At 26.2% G+C, this 12972-nt stretch overlaps 1 protein-coding gene across 1 annotated transcript in view; it reads right to left on the bottom strand.

The window, feature by feature from the left end:
- LOC112683661 (zwei Ig domain protein zig-8-like) overlaps positions 1-12972 on the bottom strand; it is a 517617-nt gene that overhangs the window by 219902 nt on the left and 284743 nt on the right. The gene's annotated exons all lie outside the window — the stretch shown is intronic.

Below are 12972 nucleotides of genomic sequence, written 5' to 3'. Positions count from 1 at the left end.
TTGATAACCTAATATGGAAACTATGATATAAAAAATTCAAACACAAGTCTTCTATTCGGAAAAACCGCTAAAATACATTTCACTATAATTTTTTTTTTATTATTAAAGTATACATACCTATTAAAAAAAATATTCATGTTCTATTATTTATTATTTGTAGGGGCGGTATTAAAAAATATTAAAATTCGGGTCGTCATTCGAATAAAATTGAAAACCACTGCTGTAAGATAAATACTAGGTAGCAAGATTAAGATTAAGTAAGGTAAAAGTAAAATATAAAGTAAAATTCAGTGCAGTGTAACAATGTTATTTTGAAAATTATTATGTAAATCAATGATTTGGACAACGAACATCACTATAAAAATATTGATCATGGCATAATTTTATTTGAGCATTGCGAGGTGAGATATAAATTAATAGTTAGAAAAAGTAATCTCACATACAAATAATGCACATTATAATAATTGCTTAATGTAAAAAGTTGTAATATTTTTAATTTAAGTTAATATTATATATAAATATATTTTAGAAAATCACGAAATTTTTAAGGGATTTGCACATTCAATGTTTCTCATCATACATTTAAAATGACACGTGTATCAGTTTTTATTATATTTCAAAATGATTATACACTTGGTGCTATAAATAATGCGCACACATTTAATGATCCAGTTCAGTATAGATATTAATCATATTATATTAATATTGTAACATTCCAAGAGTACTTAATGCTCATAGTAATACAGAAAAAAAACATAAGGAAATGAAATCACACTTGAATATCTACTGGTAAAAAATAATCATAATAATAATAAAAAAAAAAAACAAATAAATAATAATGAACAAAAGTTTTGACGGGAAGTAAGTTTTGTTATTATACCTTTAGAGTGGCGGGATATGTTAAGGTTGAGAGAGCGAAGAGTAAAAGGGGTTGCAATTAAATTAAATTACTTCGGATCACGAAAAGTCTTCCACTTGGCTATCGTTACGTTATTTATATCCGCGTTCTCCGGTGTTTTTCGAATTCCTAGTATATTCTTAGAAGGACGTAATTTTGTTTTTTATATTTTTATTTTTATTTTTTTTTTTTGCAGTGAGTTACTGTTTTCACCAGGATATCGTGGGGAAAAAGTTTTTTATTATTATTATTTTAATTATCGGTTCGAAAGAAAAAAAATCGCGTGACGGTTTTCCATATTTTTTTTTCTCTCCTTTTATACTATCAACATTCGTATACGACCATAGTGTAAACTACGACCCTTTTTTGCATATCGGTGAAAATAACATAATAACAAAAGGAATAAAGAGTCACCTTTCCAAAAATGCGATCACATTTTCATAGTCTTCTTATAGCACAGTATATGTCATCAATGATATTGCATCTGCTTCAAAGAAATATGTTGATGGCCTTCTCCTAACACCGCTCTTCGAAATTCTATCACGAATATTAGCGACTTATAACACTAAACCCCTCGACCAATCAGCAAACAATACTGGGATATAGACTCTCTTCTTTTAACTTTCGACAAAATCTTTGTCTATTTCTACACTGCTCTCATTTTGGATGCACATCGTAATAAAATACAAGTTTTTCAATCAAAAATATTTAGAATTATCTTAAATGCTCCTGGGTTTGTATAAAACAAAGTTTTTTGCACTGATATTATATAACCTTCAATTAAGATGTTTACTTCAATGCTTTCCAAACATAAATGAGGTGAAAAATGCCAGCTGTAATACCTTGGATACCTAAACGTTCTAAACGACTACTTGAATTTCTTTCGACGGTTCAAACGACCACGGCATTAACATATGAAATCGACATTTGTATTACATGTTGTTTTATTTATTATTTAAATTGTAAATATTTATATATATATATGTATATATTTTAACATAATTTTTAATTAATTAGATATTCAATTTTAATAAATTTAATTAATTAGATAACATGTTACAATTATGAATAATAAGCTTAATATATATGTAATAATAGTCAGTTTCAATAACATAATTCTAGTCACAGAAAGTATAAGATAAGCTAAAATAAACGTATATTGATATCGCAATGGAAAATGGGTTATCATAAAATTTTAGTGTATAAGAAGATAATTGTGAAACATTTTTGCTATAGTATATTCAATTAGCGCGTAAGCAAATAATATATATACATATATATATATATATAAATAGGTTAAGTGAAATATATATAAGACAGAAGACTAACGAATAAAGGAGGTCTTCTATAGTGGTCGTGTGACTCGACCACCATGGGAAACATATGCGTTTTATTACGTATTAACTTAATTCGAGTTGTGTATTTGTGTCTACAAATACGATTTGATCGACGTTTACGATTTATAGTCCAAGAATAAACATACAGGAAAAACATATTGAAGGTACAAAGAATTTTAAATTAAAATCATTATATCTTATTAAAATTTTGTATTTTTGCTGCTCCCTAAAGCCGGATATCATATATATCCAGATAATTTTTATAGCAGCTCGTAAATTAATAATTTTTCGGGTAGTTTTATATTTTTGGAGATCATCAAAAGTAGAAGAAGGAGAACATAGTTATTTAAAAAGAGGATTTTATTTTCTAAATATATGATAGCTAAGTAAGTCGGCGGTTAATGTGAGTACCAAGGTATTGTATATAATGGGAATTAGATATTTTACAATAAATAGTGACTGACATATTCAATGTTGGAGATCATATAGATCAAAATAAAGTAGATTGAATTGATTTTCCCATTTTTTATATCAAGTTAGGAGAGGTTGGTATGAGCTAGGATGATCAGTTACGAATAACTGAAAAAATAACGGGCCTTGTTGTATTCTAGGGTGACTATATTTTTTTTTTTAAAAAAAAATAGGACACTTTTTGCAACAAGTAAAAAAAAAAATGTATTTATTCATAATTGTCAAAACATGAAACTTATATAAATAATATATATATATTATACTATATACTACCTTTTATACATACGAGTATATATATATATATATATTATTATAACAACAAAACGATAATCAATTTTTGTATAGTAAAAGTACGTGTTGAATTTATTATATTTAAAAGAAATCTTAAATCAATGTAAATTTGTTAATTTTACATATTACATATTTTATTCTGATGTTGATTGGAGTTCTTTTTTATTTCCAAATTCATATTTTTGTAATGAACTTATTAAATCTAATAATTCATTTTGTTTTAGAAAAAAATTATAAAATTCATTACAAGAATATTTTTTGAAATAATTTTTAACAATAATTATAGCTTTTATAGTGTCTATGAGAAAACGATTTTTTTCATCACTTCACAATAAACTTATATTAGAATACGTTCTTTCGACTGCTGCATTTGTTCCGGATATTGCCAAAGTATATTCAATACTTCCTAATATGTTTTGTAGGCCAATATTTTTATTTACCATATATTCAAAAATTTCACACCATTTTTCTTCTACTTTTGTACAATTTTTTTGCCATTCGTGAACTTGTATTTTGAAAATGTTCACTACATGATTAAATCCATCGAATAAATCATTTTCATCTAATTTTCAACCGATATTATTTTTATTTTTTTCTTTCAAAAATATATTTTTTGTTGATCATCATCCCAAGTAGGACAATTTATTAATTGGATCAAACGTAATATTTTTAAATCATCAAAATGATAATCCCATTTTTCAAGATATGATAAAAAAGTATCATAAAATATATCAGTATTTTGTTTAAATGACTTTTCATCATATATGCTTTGTTTTTTCATATCATTTAACAGTGATACAATTTTAGAAGTCAAAGAATTCTGATTTTTCCTATTTCTAATTTTTTCACACAAAATCTCCAATTCTTCTGCTACTTCATACGCTCATTTTTATCTCCTTCAATTTTTTTAACAGTATCACATACAACTTTCAATCTACTTTGCAAAAAATGAAGCCATATTAAGGAAAAAGGATCATTAAAAAAAAGTTTTATAATCGTAGGACATTTATCTTGTGTCACGAAATATGATTTTAAAGCTAGAAAAATTTCAATTATCCTTGTCATTGCTGGTGATAAAGATAGTCAACGAGTTATAACACTACCAAGAATATTTTTGAATTCAATATTTGCAAAATCACAAAATTCTTTCAAATTTTCAACTCGTACAGTATATATATACTGGAAAATCTTGTTTACTATAGATTCTATATCGATCAACAAAATATCAATACTTGATTGTACTGCGTTGTGCAAAAAAAAAAGAGCAGCACAACCAATACCACAAATATTATTTTTAAACTTTTATTTAGAAATGAAAAAACACTTTTTGTTCCTTTCCTATTTCGACCCTCCAAAGTTTGTATTGCAATTATCGCTAGAAAATTCAACGATTTCATCGGATAATTTATATTTATTCTAAATTTCAATAATATAATTTGATAAAGTATCAGCAGTTTCACCTTTTAAATTTGTTATTTCCAACTCTTTTATTTGCATGCCTGTTTTCGGGTTGAAATAACGAATTACAATAGATACAACCTTTAATTTTTACGATTTGAGGTATCTATCATAATTGTTGCAAACTTTGCAGATTTTAATTCATTACAAATTTGTTGCATTACAAAAGGAGCAAAAAATTTTAAAATAATTGATTCGGTTTTAGTACGCACGCAAGAGAATTTTTTTGTTATAAATATGTTTCAAAAGGTTTGATGTGCAGTCCATTGATCTAAAAGAATGATTATAAACTATCGTATGCAATAAAAATAACCCCTCCTCGGATGTGAGACGTTTACTTTCATCAGATAATTTAACTGGGCTTTGTTTTAAAAAAAAGATGTAACTTTATCATTACTTGACGTAGAAGATACTGCTACGTAAATGTTTTTTCGCTTTAATGATATGTTGTTTTATGTCTGATCGGCCACCATTTTCAATTGGAAATACAGATTTACATACTGAATAAAACACTTTTTCCGATTTCTTCAGCATCTCTCAAAAAATAAAATTCATTTTTAAACTTTGCGTAAAAACGCATCTTCTTTTCGGCATTGGAAATTACGCACTGCACGCACTGCACAAAACCAAGACGTGTACTTATCGCTGAGATATGCTTAAGTGCTTTATACCAACACATTATATTTATACGTTGAAAATGCATGTATAATAAATAATATTTACAGAATAGAGGTTGAAATAGTCTATACTTAGATAAAAGAAAAATATTCAAAAATAAAATCAAAACTAAAAATAATTTCGATCACTTAATAAAAATAATTAACGTTATAGTATTATGAATACTATTAAAATGTATTATATCAAGTTACAATAATGATATACGAGTATTATTCTTATCGGCGATCGACATCGTTGTAATTTTAGCTAAAACAAATACCTACACTAAAAATAAATGTTTCAACATGATTTCATAAATAAAAGTATTTAAAGTAGTTTATTATTAACCACATTTTTATCAATTAATCGCTAAAATCAATTTTTGATGAAAAAATAGTGACAAGTCAGAACAAAACCGGACACTCACGGAAAACAGGACTAGTTAGTTCCGATTGAAAAAACAGGATATCAAGCTGAAAAAAAAAACAATCCTGTTTAAAACAGGACGTATGGTCACCCTATTGTATTCCAGCATTAGTTCCTTATGAGAGAATGATAGCGTAGCAAATTAATCTAAATTAGGTTATAATTTAATTATTATTATGTTATTAAATTAGGTATTATACTCATATATTATATTACAAATTGGACTAGCACTAAGTTTATTAATATTAATATTTTTATCTATTAAGTCAGAAAACTTTGAAAAATAAAAACTATTTCCGTAATAGGGACGCATGCACAGAGGCTTTTTGTTGTCGACCCGTATGCATTTGCAAAATTATTCCATAATACTCGACTTGGTTGCGTTAGGTATACCCAGCACGATCGTTATGTTGTAGTTATTTTATAATAATAGTAATAATATATCATCTTAGTACTACGAGGTTGTTGTTGTCATTACCTTCAGTGTCCCGTAATGATCAAAATTTACTGAAGTCTTTCGATTTTTATTTTTTTTTCTCCTTCTGAATGTTAACCACTAATGGAATACATGAATTTCGTTGAGTAAACGATTCGCCCCAGTCCCGTTTTCGTTTTTCTTAAAAACCATTACTTACATTATAATAATATGCATGTATAACGGAAAAGAGCTTTTAAAATAAAATAAAACAAAACAAATTAAAAAATCGAGGTACATAATAATATCCGTGTGCTGGTAAGAACTATTTACATAAGAGTGTAATTTTGATGGGGGAGGGAAAAAAGCCAGATGCATGTACAGTTCTAATTTTCTTAACTGATATCCGTATAGGTCCTATAAACCGAAAAACAAGACTTTATAAATCATTTTCGTTTTTATTGGTGTAGCCAGTTGACCATTCATCGTAACTCACGTAACACACACACACACACACACAAAACGCATATATAAATATATCAAATTCTGTGGCCAGACAAATTAAAATTAAAATATAATGTACAACAAACAAACATAATGTACATGGTGGTACACAGTAAGCGCTATAATACACTTTTATTTTGTATATTTAACACATTTAAACATTGAACGTCAACCAAAATAATTACTTTTTTTTTATTACACTCTTATTCCTCACCGCGAATACCGGGGTTATAATATAGCTCGTGGACATTTCGGATAAATAAAAATATACCACAACAGTACGCGCGTTTCCTAAAGAAAAATATTATTATAATAATAAAAACAATCTCGGGATTACATTTTTATTTTCATCAGCTTACATTTTTAAAAATGCCTATAACACCATAAATAAATAATAAACAATCATGTATGAAATGGGAAAAAGTCTATCGCCGGTCGAGTAAAAACAAAAAAATTGTCCATAAATCGGTTACAATCCTAAACAAGATTTTATAATATTCCCGTAAATACACACACATACACTCACACTCACTAGTAAACAATCATCAAAGTTTTAATTCGGTGCAGAGAATTCACTCAAGAAAAACCCATTCAGAATATTGTTTTAAAAACAGCTCCGTAATTCATCAAATCGACGTGTATACATAGAGACAAAAACAATAAGCTTTATCAAAAAAAACAAAATGAGAATAAAATGAATTGTATTTTTATGTTTTTAATCTTAACGCATATTAATGTGCATGTGTATCATGTGGTGTAGTTATTAAAAATTAAATTACAACCGTACGTGCAATGCACATGCTTACACAAAATATACAGGTCAAGTGTCGATTTCGTCAAATATCTGTAAACAATGTTGTAGTCTTAATGTTTCATACGAGTTGCGTATTGCAGATACCTTCACATAATTTGGTTATCCACGACTTCATTGCATTAAACATAATATAGCAAACAGAGGCGCACTTTTATACTATACAAAGATACCGATTCTTCGGACAGCATAAATGAAAAGAATATATGAATAAAATAAACAGTTATACAATTTTTTACTGGTCGTAATTTCAAAGTAAATCCAAAACCATATAAAAAAACGTAGAACATTATAATAATGGATATTTTACGCAAATATACTTCAAAGAATTGTTCGGAATTTTTATATTTAATACAGTTATGTTTATAGGTTAACAGTCACTGTATGTTTATTATTACATATGAAGTATGTTTTTAAATATCTATTTTATACAATCGTATTATAGTATATTGAAAAACTGAAATTTAAACTACCAACGACAAAAGAGTGCGTGACTGGTTGGTCTAAGAATAATTTTATTTTTTTATTTTTCTTGGTAGAAAATATTTAATCCCGAAACTCTGTGTTTAAATGTGTAACATATCATTTTATATATTTACTTATATAAAAGATAAAGTTTTTTAGAACGAATGATTACAATGAAGTCGAGTAAAACCATGTACTATAAATTTATTTTATGTTTAATGTTTTGAATACTCGTATATTAGTATTTATAATAGAATTTCCTAATTATTATTATGTTTCATTCTTATAGTTTTTAGATTTACATTCAATAAAATTATTAGTGTTGTATAAAATGCATGAACTGTCGCATTTAATAATTTATTTGATAATAATTATCATTCACATTTTTGTTTTTACCATTCATTTTCGCCTATTATTTCTTTTATAATTATCTGAATATTATATTTGTTTTTTGGAAAAATATAAGATTAATTCTATTTGAAGAATTTTGATTTGCTCTTTACAGTGAATCGTTTGTAACAAACATTTCATAGTGAATATTATTAAAAACATTTTACAACTTATACACAGTGTACACAGCAAAGTAACTTTTGTTTTGTATTTACTTTACGCGGAAAAATTTAAAATATACGAAATTAATTTTTAAAATTGTCTTATTAGTTAAAAAAATAAAACTATAAATAAAAAAAAAAATCTGTCAGCGAAAATTTGAATACTAATGACTATTGAAAAATGTTGCGTTAAATAATATTTATATTCTATCACCCCACTAAATCCGTATCTTAATATATTATTGTTGTTGGCAGAATTACATTATTTTCTGAACGCTTCTTTGGTTTTTTGCAGTGAAACACAACAACAAAAAAATTGTCATTTCAGCATAGAGATAACTTTGGCCTAAGTGTATACATCGTATAGTTTCTTAGAGTAAAAATTCAATCATCATAATATTTATATATTATACAATTATAATGTGTTATATCGTATATTCAGAAATCATATTCACTTGATAAATGCAAGAAAACGGTATTGTTTTTAAATCACAATATAAATACTTTTAATTTCTCTTTGCCTTTGACTTGATGGCATTTTTACTCTTATTGGATTGTCAAATGTATATCTTTTTATGTAAATCTCATAGAAAAAAATCTATATTATATATCTATATATATCTATATAATTTGTTACAAGTTATAATATAACTGTTATCAGAAATAGGAATTTTTAACTATATTAAGTGAAAAACGTTGCCATCACTTCCATTCAATTACCGGTATATTACCATGCAAATATTTAAATTTAATTTGATTCCTACTCCTAGTCGTACCATCGTTATAACAGGTATACATTATCATTTCACTGAAAATAATATCTTACTTCACCCGTTGTATCATTACTTTTAAAATATTTCACATTTGAACTTACGATCGTGGCACGAAGTAAAATAAAAAAAAAAAATGGTGTTGCTCAGTCGATTGTAAACATAATGTATACGCATGTATAAATATATATTCAAGCGAAGTTCTGCTGTACGATATTTGTTTCGTGTCCAACAATTTTATATAGGTCGTAACTGAAGAAATTCGGTTTATTTTTTTTTTTTTTTTTTAGTTAAAAATTTATTTTATAATAATATTAAATTTATGCCCATCACCTCGAGTAGCATGCGTTTTAAGGTTTCGTTCAGAAATATTGTGCGTAATAATAACAAGCATAGGACGCTCATAACGATCCTAGTAATAATCAGCTTAGTAACCTAATCAGCGTTTAGTTATTATTGAAATTAAATATGTTTTTTTTTTTTTTTTGCACCGACATATCATATTAAATCCATTGCCAGTACTACGGGTACATTTTGTAGTAATAATAAATAATAAGATCTGAAGATAAATCACTGCTAGTCCATACAATGACTTGAAAACCGTCTTATAATATCATCGTCGATAATATCTTATTATTAATAAGTGATGCGTCGAAGTGATGCTTGAAGGATGCTCTTATATTAAAAATGAAAGAGGAAAAAAATAAATGCCCACGAGTAAGTTGTCACACTCAAAATTCTTGAAGTCGTCTAATAACTGACGATAAATATAAACGATTTACGTTCTACGACTGTATGGTATATGGGAATTTAATCTAGGCTAAAAAAAAAAGTATATAAAATAGATAATGAATATCAACAAAATATATTATACGACTACTTCCCTCGAATATTCGTCTAGACAGCCTATAAAAAACATAAATATGGTTAAATTTAATAATGAATAGATAAATCAATACAAATCAATGTTTTACAAGTATATAATAAATAAACAAATACTTTATATACAAAAATTAATAAATTAATAAACAAATGCTTAGCCTGAAATATTATTAAATTTGTAAAGTACGAACAGTTTCAAAATAAAAATTCATCGTCTGTTATCCTCGTGACTCAATTTTTATTTTATTTTTTTATTATTTTATTATGTTTTACAAGGTTTTTAATGCAAAAATGATAGTTACGATAATATTGATAATGAATGGTTAATTTTAACAAAGCATTTAATGTTACATGATTCTAGTCCTTAAATCTATAATATTATAATCGTACAATTGATTTTAAAATATATTAATTAATAGTCTTATGATTATTACTCAATTAGAATGTAATGAATGCAACAGTAAATGACGTTTGATGATGGAGCTACTATATAAATTATCTGAATTTGCTTCAGTTGTTCAAAACTATAATTTACTAATATACGTTTAGCTTTTTCGTCTACGGAAGTACGAATTATAAACACTGTCTACTAATTTAATTTACTTATGATCAGTAAAAAGGAAAAAAAGGAAATGAGTTTAATTTCATGGAGTTCATAATATTACGTGCATACATCAGTGTCTATGTGTGTTTTAGTACCGTTGTTATATAAAATTGTTTTAATAATTTTCTACAATTTGATAAAATTCTTATTATAAATATTTTATAGTTGAATCTCCAACTCATTACAGCGGCAGGAATTAATGTTGTAACAATAACTATGGATAGTCGTTTATAGATTAAGATAAATTAATGGTATAATTCTTATTTTCTAAATATCAAACGAAAAAATAAGAAAATATATAATTAATTATATTATTAATAGCTGTATTTTTTTTTAATCAAGTTGAAAGCAAATTTGTTTGTAAAAAAAAGTTTTGCACAGATTAAATTTGTTTTATATGTTAATTATCTGGCGTTTTATTTATGTACTATAAAAACTGTGTACATTTATTTTTTATTTTTATTTATTTATTTTTTTTTAATTCAACGTTTTTCAACAATCTTATAGATTGTTTTTATAATTAATTTAGAATTTTGTTCCAGTATAGTCATAATATTATGCTATTTATCAAATTAATAATCAAAAATTTGTTTTTCTCAATCTGATTATAATAATTATAATCCGTGGAAATATAATCAATAGTGTATTTATAGAAATGTAAATTTCATAAATGAATGAATGAATAAATTAATGTAAATGATTTAATAGTACATAATAATCATGTAATCAATAATTCTTCAATTTTAAAAAAAAAAAAAAAAAAATCAAGAAAAATATTAACACGTAGGTACCAATAAAAATAAATATAATACACACTATATCGGTGTGTCAAGGTGTAGACCGGACAGTATTGACAAAATTATCTAAACAGTATTATTATACATTTCAACCCTTTACAGCACGTGCCATTTGAGTGTCATACATCCAGTTAGATCATATATTAAGTATTTTTCACTGTGTGCCACTTCACCAAAATTGTCTATCAGAGGAACATACAGGAAAAGTCAACTCCTTTCATTACGGTCGTTATTAGAATATGTTGGTTAATGGCACAATCACCCACCACTGAATAGCATTCAATTATCACTGTGGGGCACTAGCGCCACGTACTTTGTATTTGAAAATATGCTATGCGTCCAATTTAAACGTGTTATCACTCGAAGAGCACAATACATTAGATTGATCTTACTATTTTTCGATATCAGCTATAACATAGCAAACAATAATTAAGTACGTGCATTATATTCTAAATTTGATGGGACAGATAATACTATATTCAATAAATATTACTAATAATATAGCACAAGTATGGTAGGTAACACGGCGATTGTTCAAGTCCACGTCCCTTTTTACAGATGAATGTAGAATCTACACATCGATATACCCCCAGCTGAGCATCATTAATTTAGATGGAGATAATTTAATTCCTTCATTTTCATTGTATATTTTATATATTATATATTATAACAGTGGGAATAACAACGCTCTCATTACGGTGATTTGTTGCTAGTATTTTCTTTTAAATACAATGCACGTCAACTGAAGGATCCAATGCAATCACCGGGTATCTCCATTTTCTTTGGAAATTCAGATTTTTGCATTTTCTGATAATGAATAATGTTCTGAATATTTAGGTACAATAACCGGATACCATCAAATAAGGTAATATCATACAATTAGAAATGCCTGGTAACAGTCTTCGGTGCATTGAAGGACGCCCATAGGAAAATTCTCAAGGAGGGGGGACAACATTTTAATTTATCAATCTATTCATAAATAGGAATGACCCACGATATAGGAAGGGGTTTACAATTTTACATTATACTATTACATTATATATATATATCAAACTGGAAGACTATAAAATAATAATTATTTAACCAATTGACCATAAAAGTAATTGAAATTTTTATTTAATTAATAATATAAATTGGACACTTAAAATATAAGTTATATTTATTAAAATATTAATTTAAAAATATTATATAAATATTATGGTTGTATACATACACATGTACATACCGTATTTCTGAAAATACACAATATTTTAAGAATTGATAATTATCCATAGAATAGAAACAAAAAAGCGTATTGTTATTTATAGCTGATAACCTGATTTTCCAAACCAAATAAATAGTTTTTTCATAAACAAATTATAGATTTTAATGTATTAAATTAAATATTTAAATTCTATTTAAATAAATATTTTTTGATCATAGTAAACAATTTTCAAAGATATTTGATATTTTGGCATGTCTCTTCCTTGCCCTCCCCCCACAATATGGGCGCTCTTGGATGCATTAACTAGATATCTCCGGAAATATCTAATTAATGAACAAGACATGGGTAATACTGTTCATGTCTCATAGTATGATAACATAATATTATTTTATCACTTATCACGTATCAGATTTATGATTAATTTACATTAG

This window comes from Sipha flava, unplaced genomic scaffold (assembly GCF_003268045.1).
Source record: "Sipha flava isolate LNK unplaced genomic scaffold, YSA_version1 232_pilon_pilon, whole genome shotgun sequence".
Taxonomy (NCBI): domain Eukaryota; kingdom Metazoa; phylum Arthropoda; class Insecta; order Hemiptera; family Aphididae; genus Sipha; species Sipha flava.
This window is presented reverse-complemented; position numbering and strand designations above follow the sequence as displayed.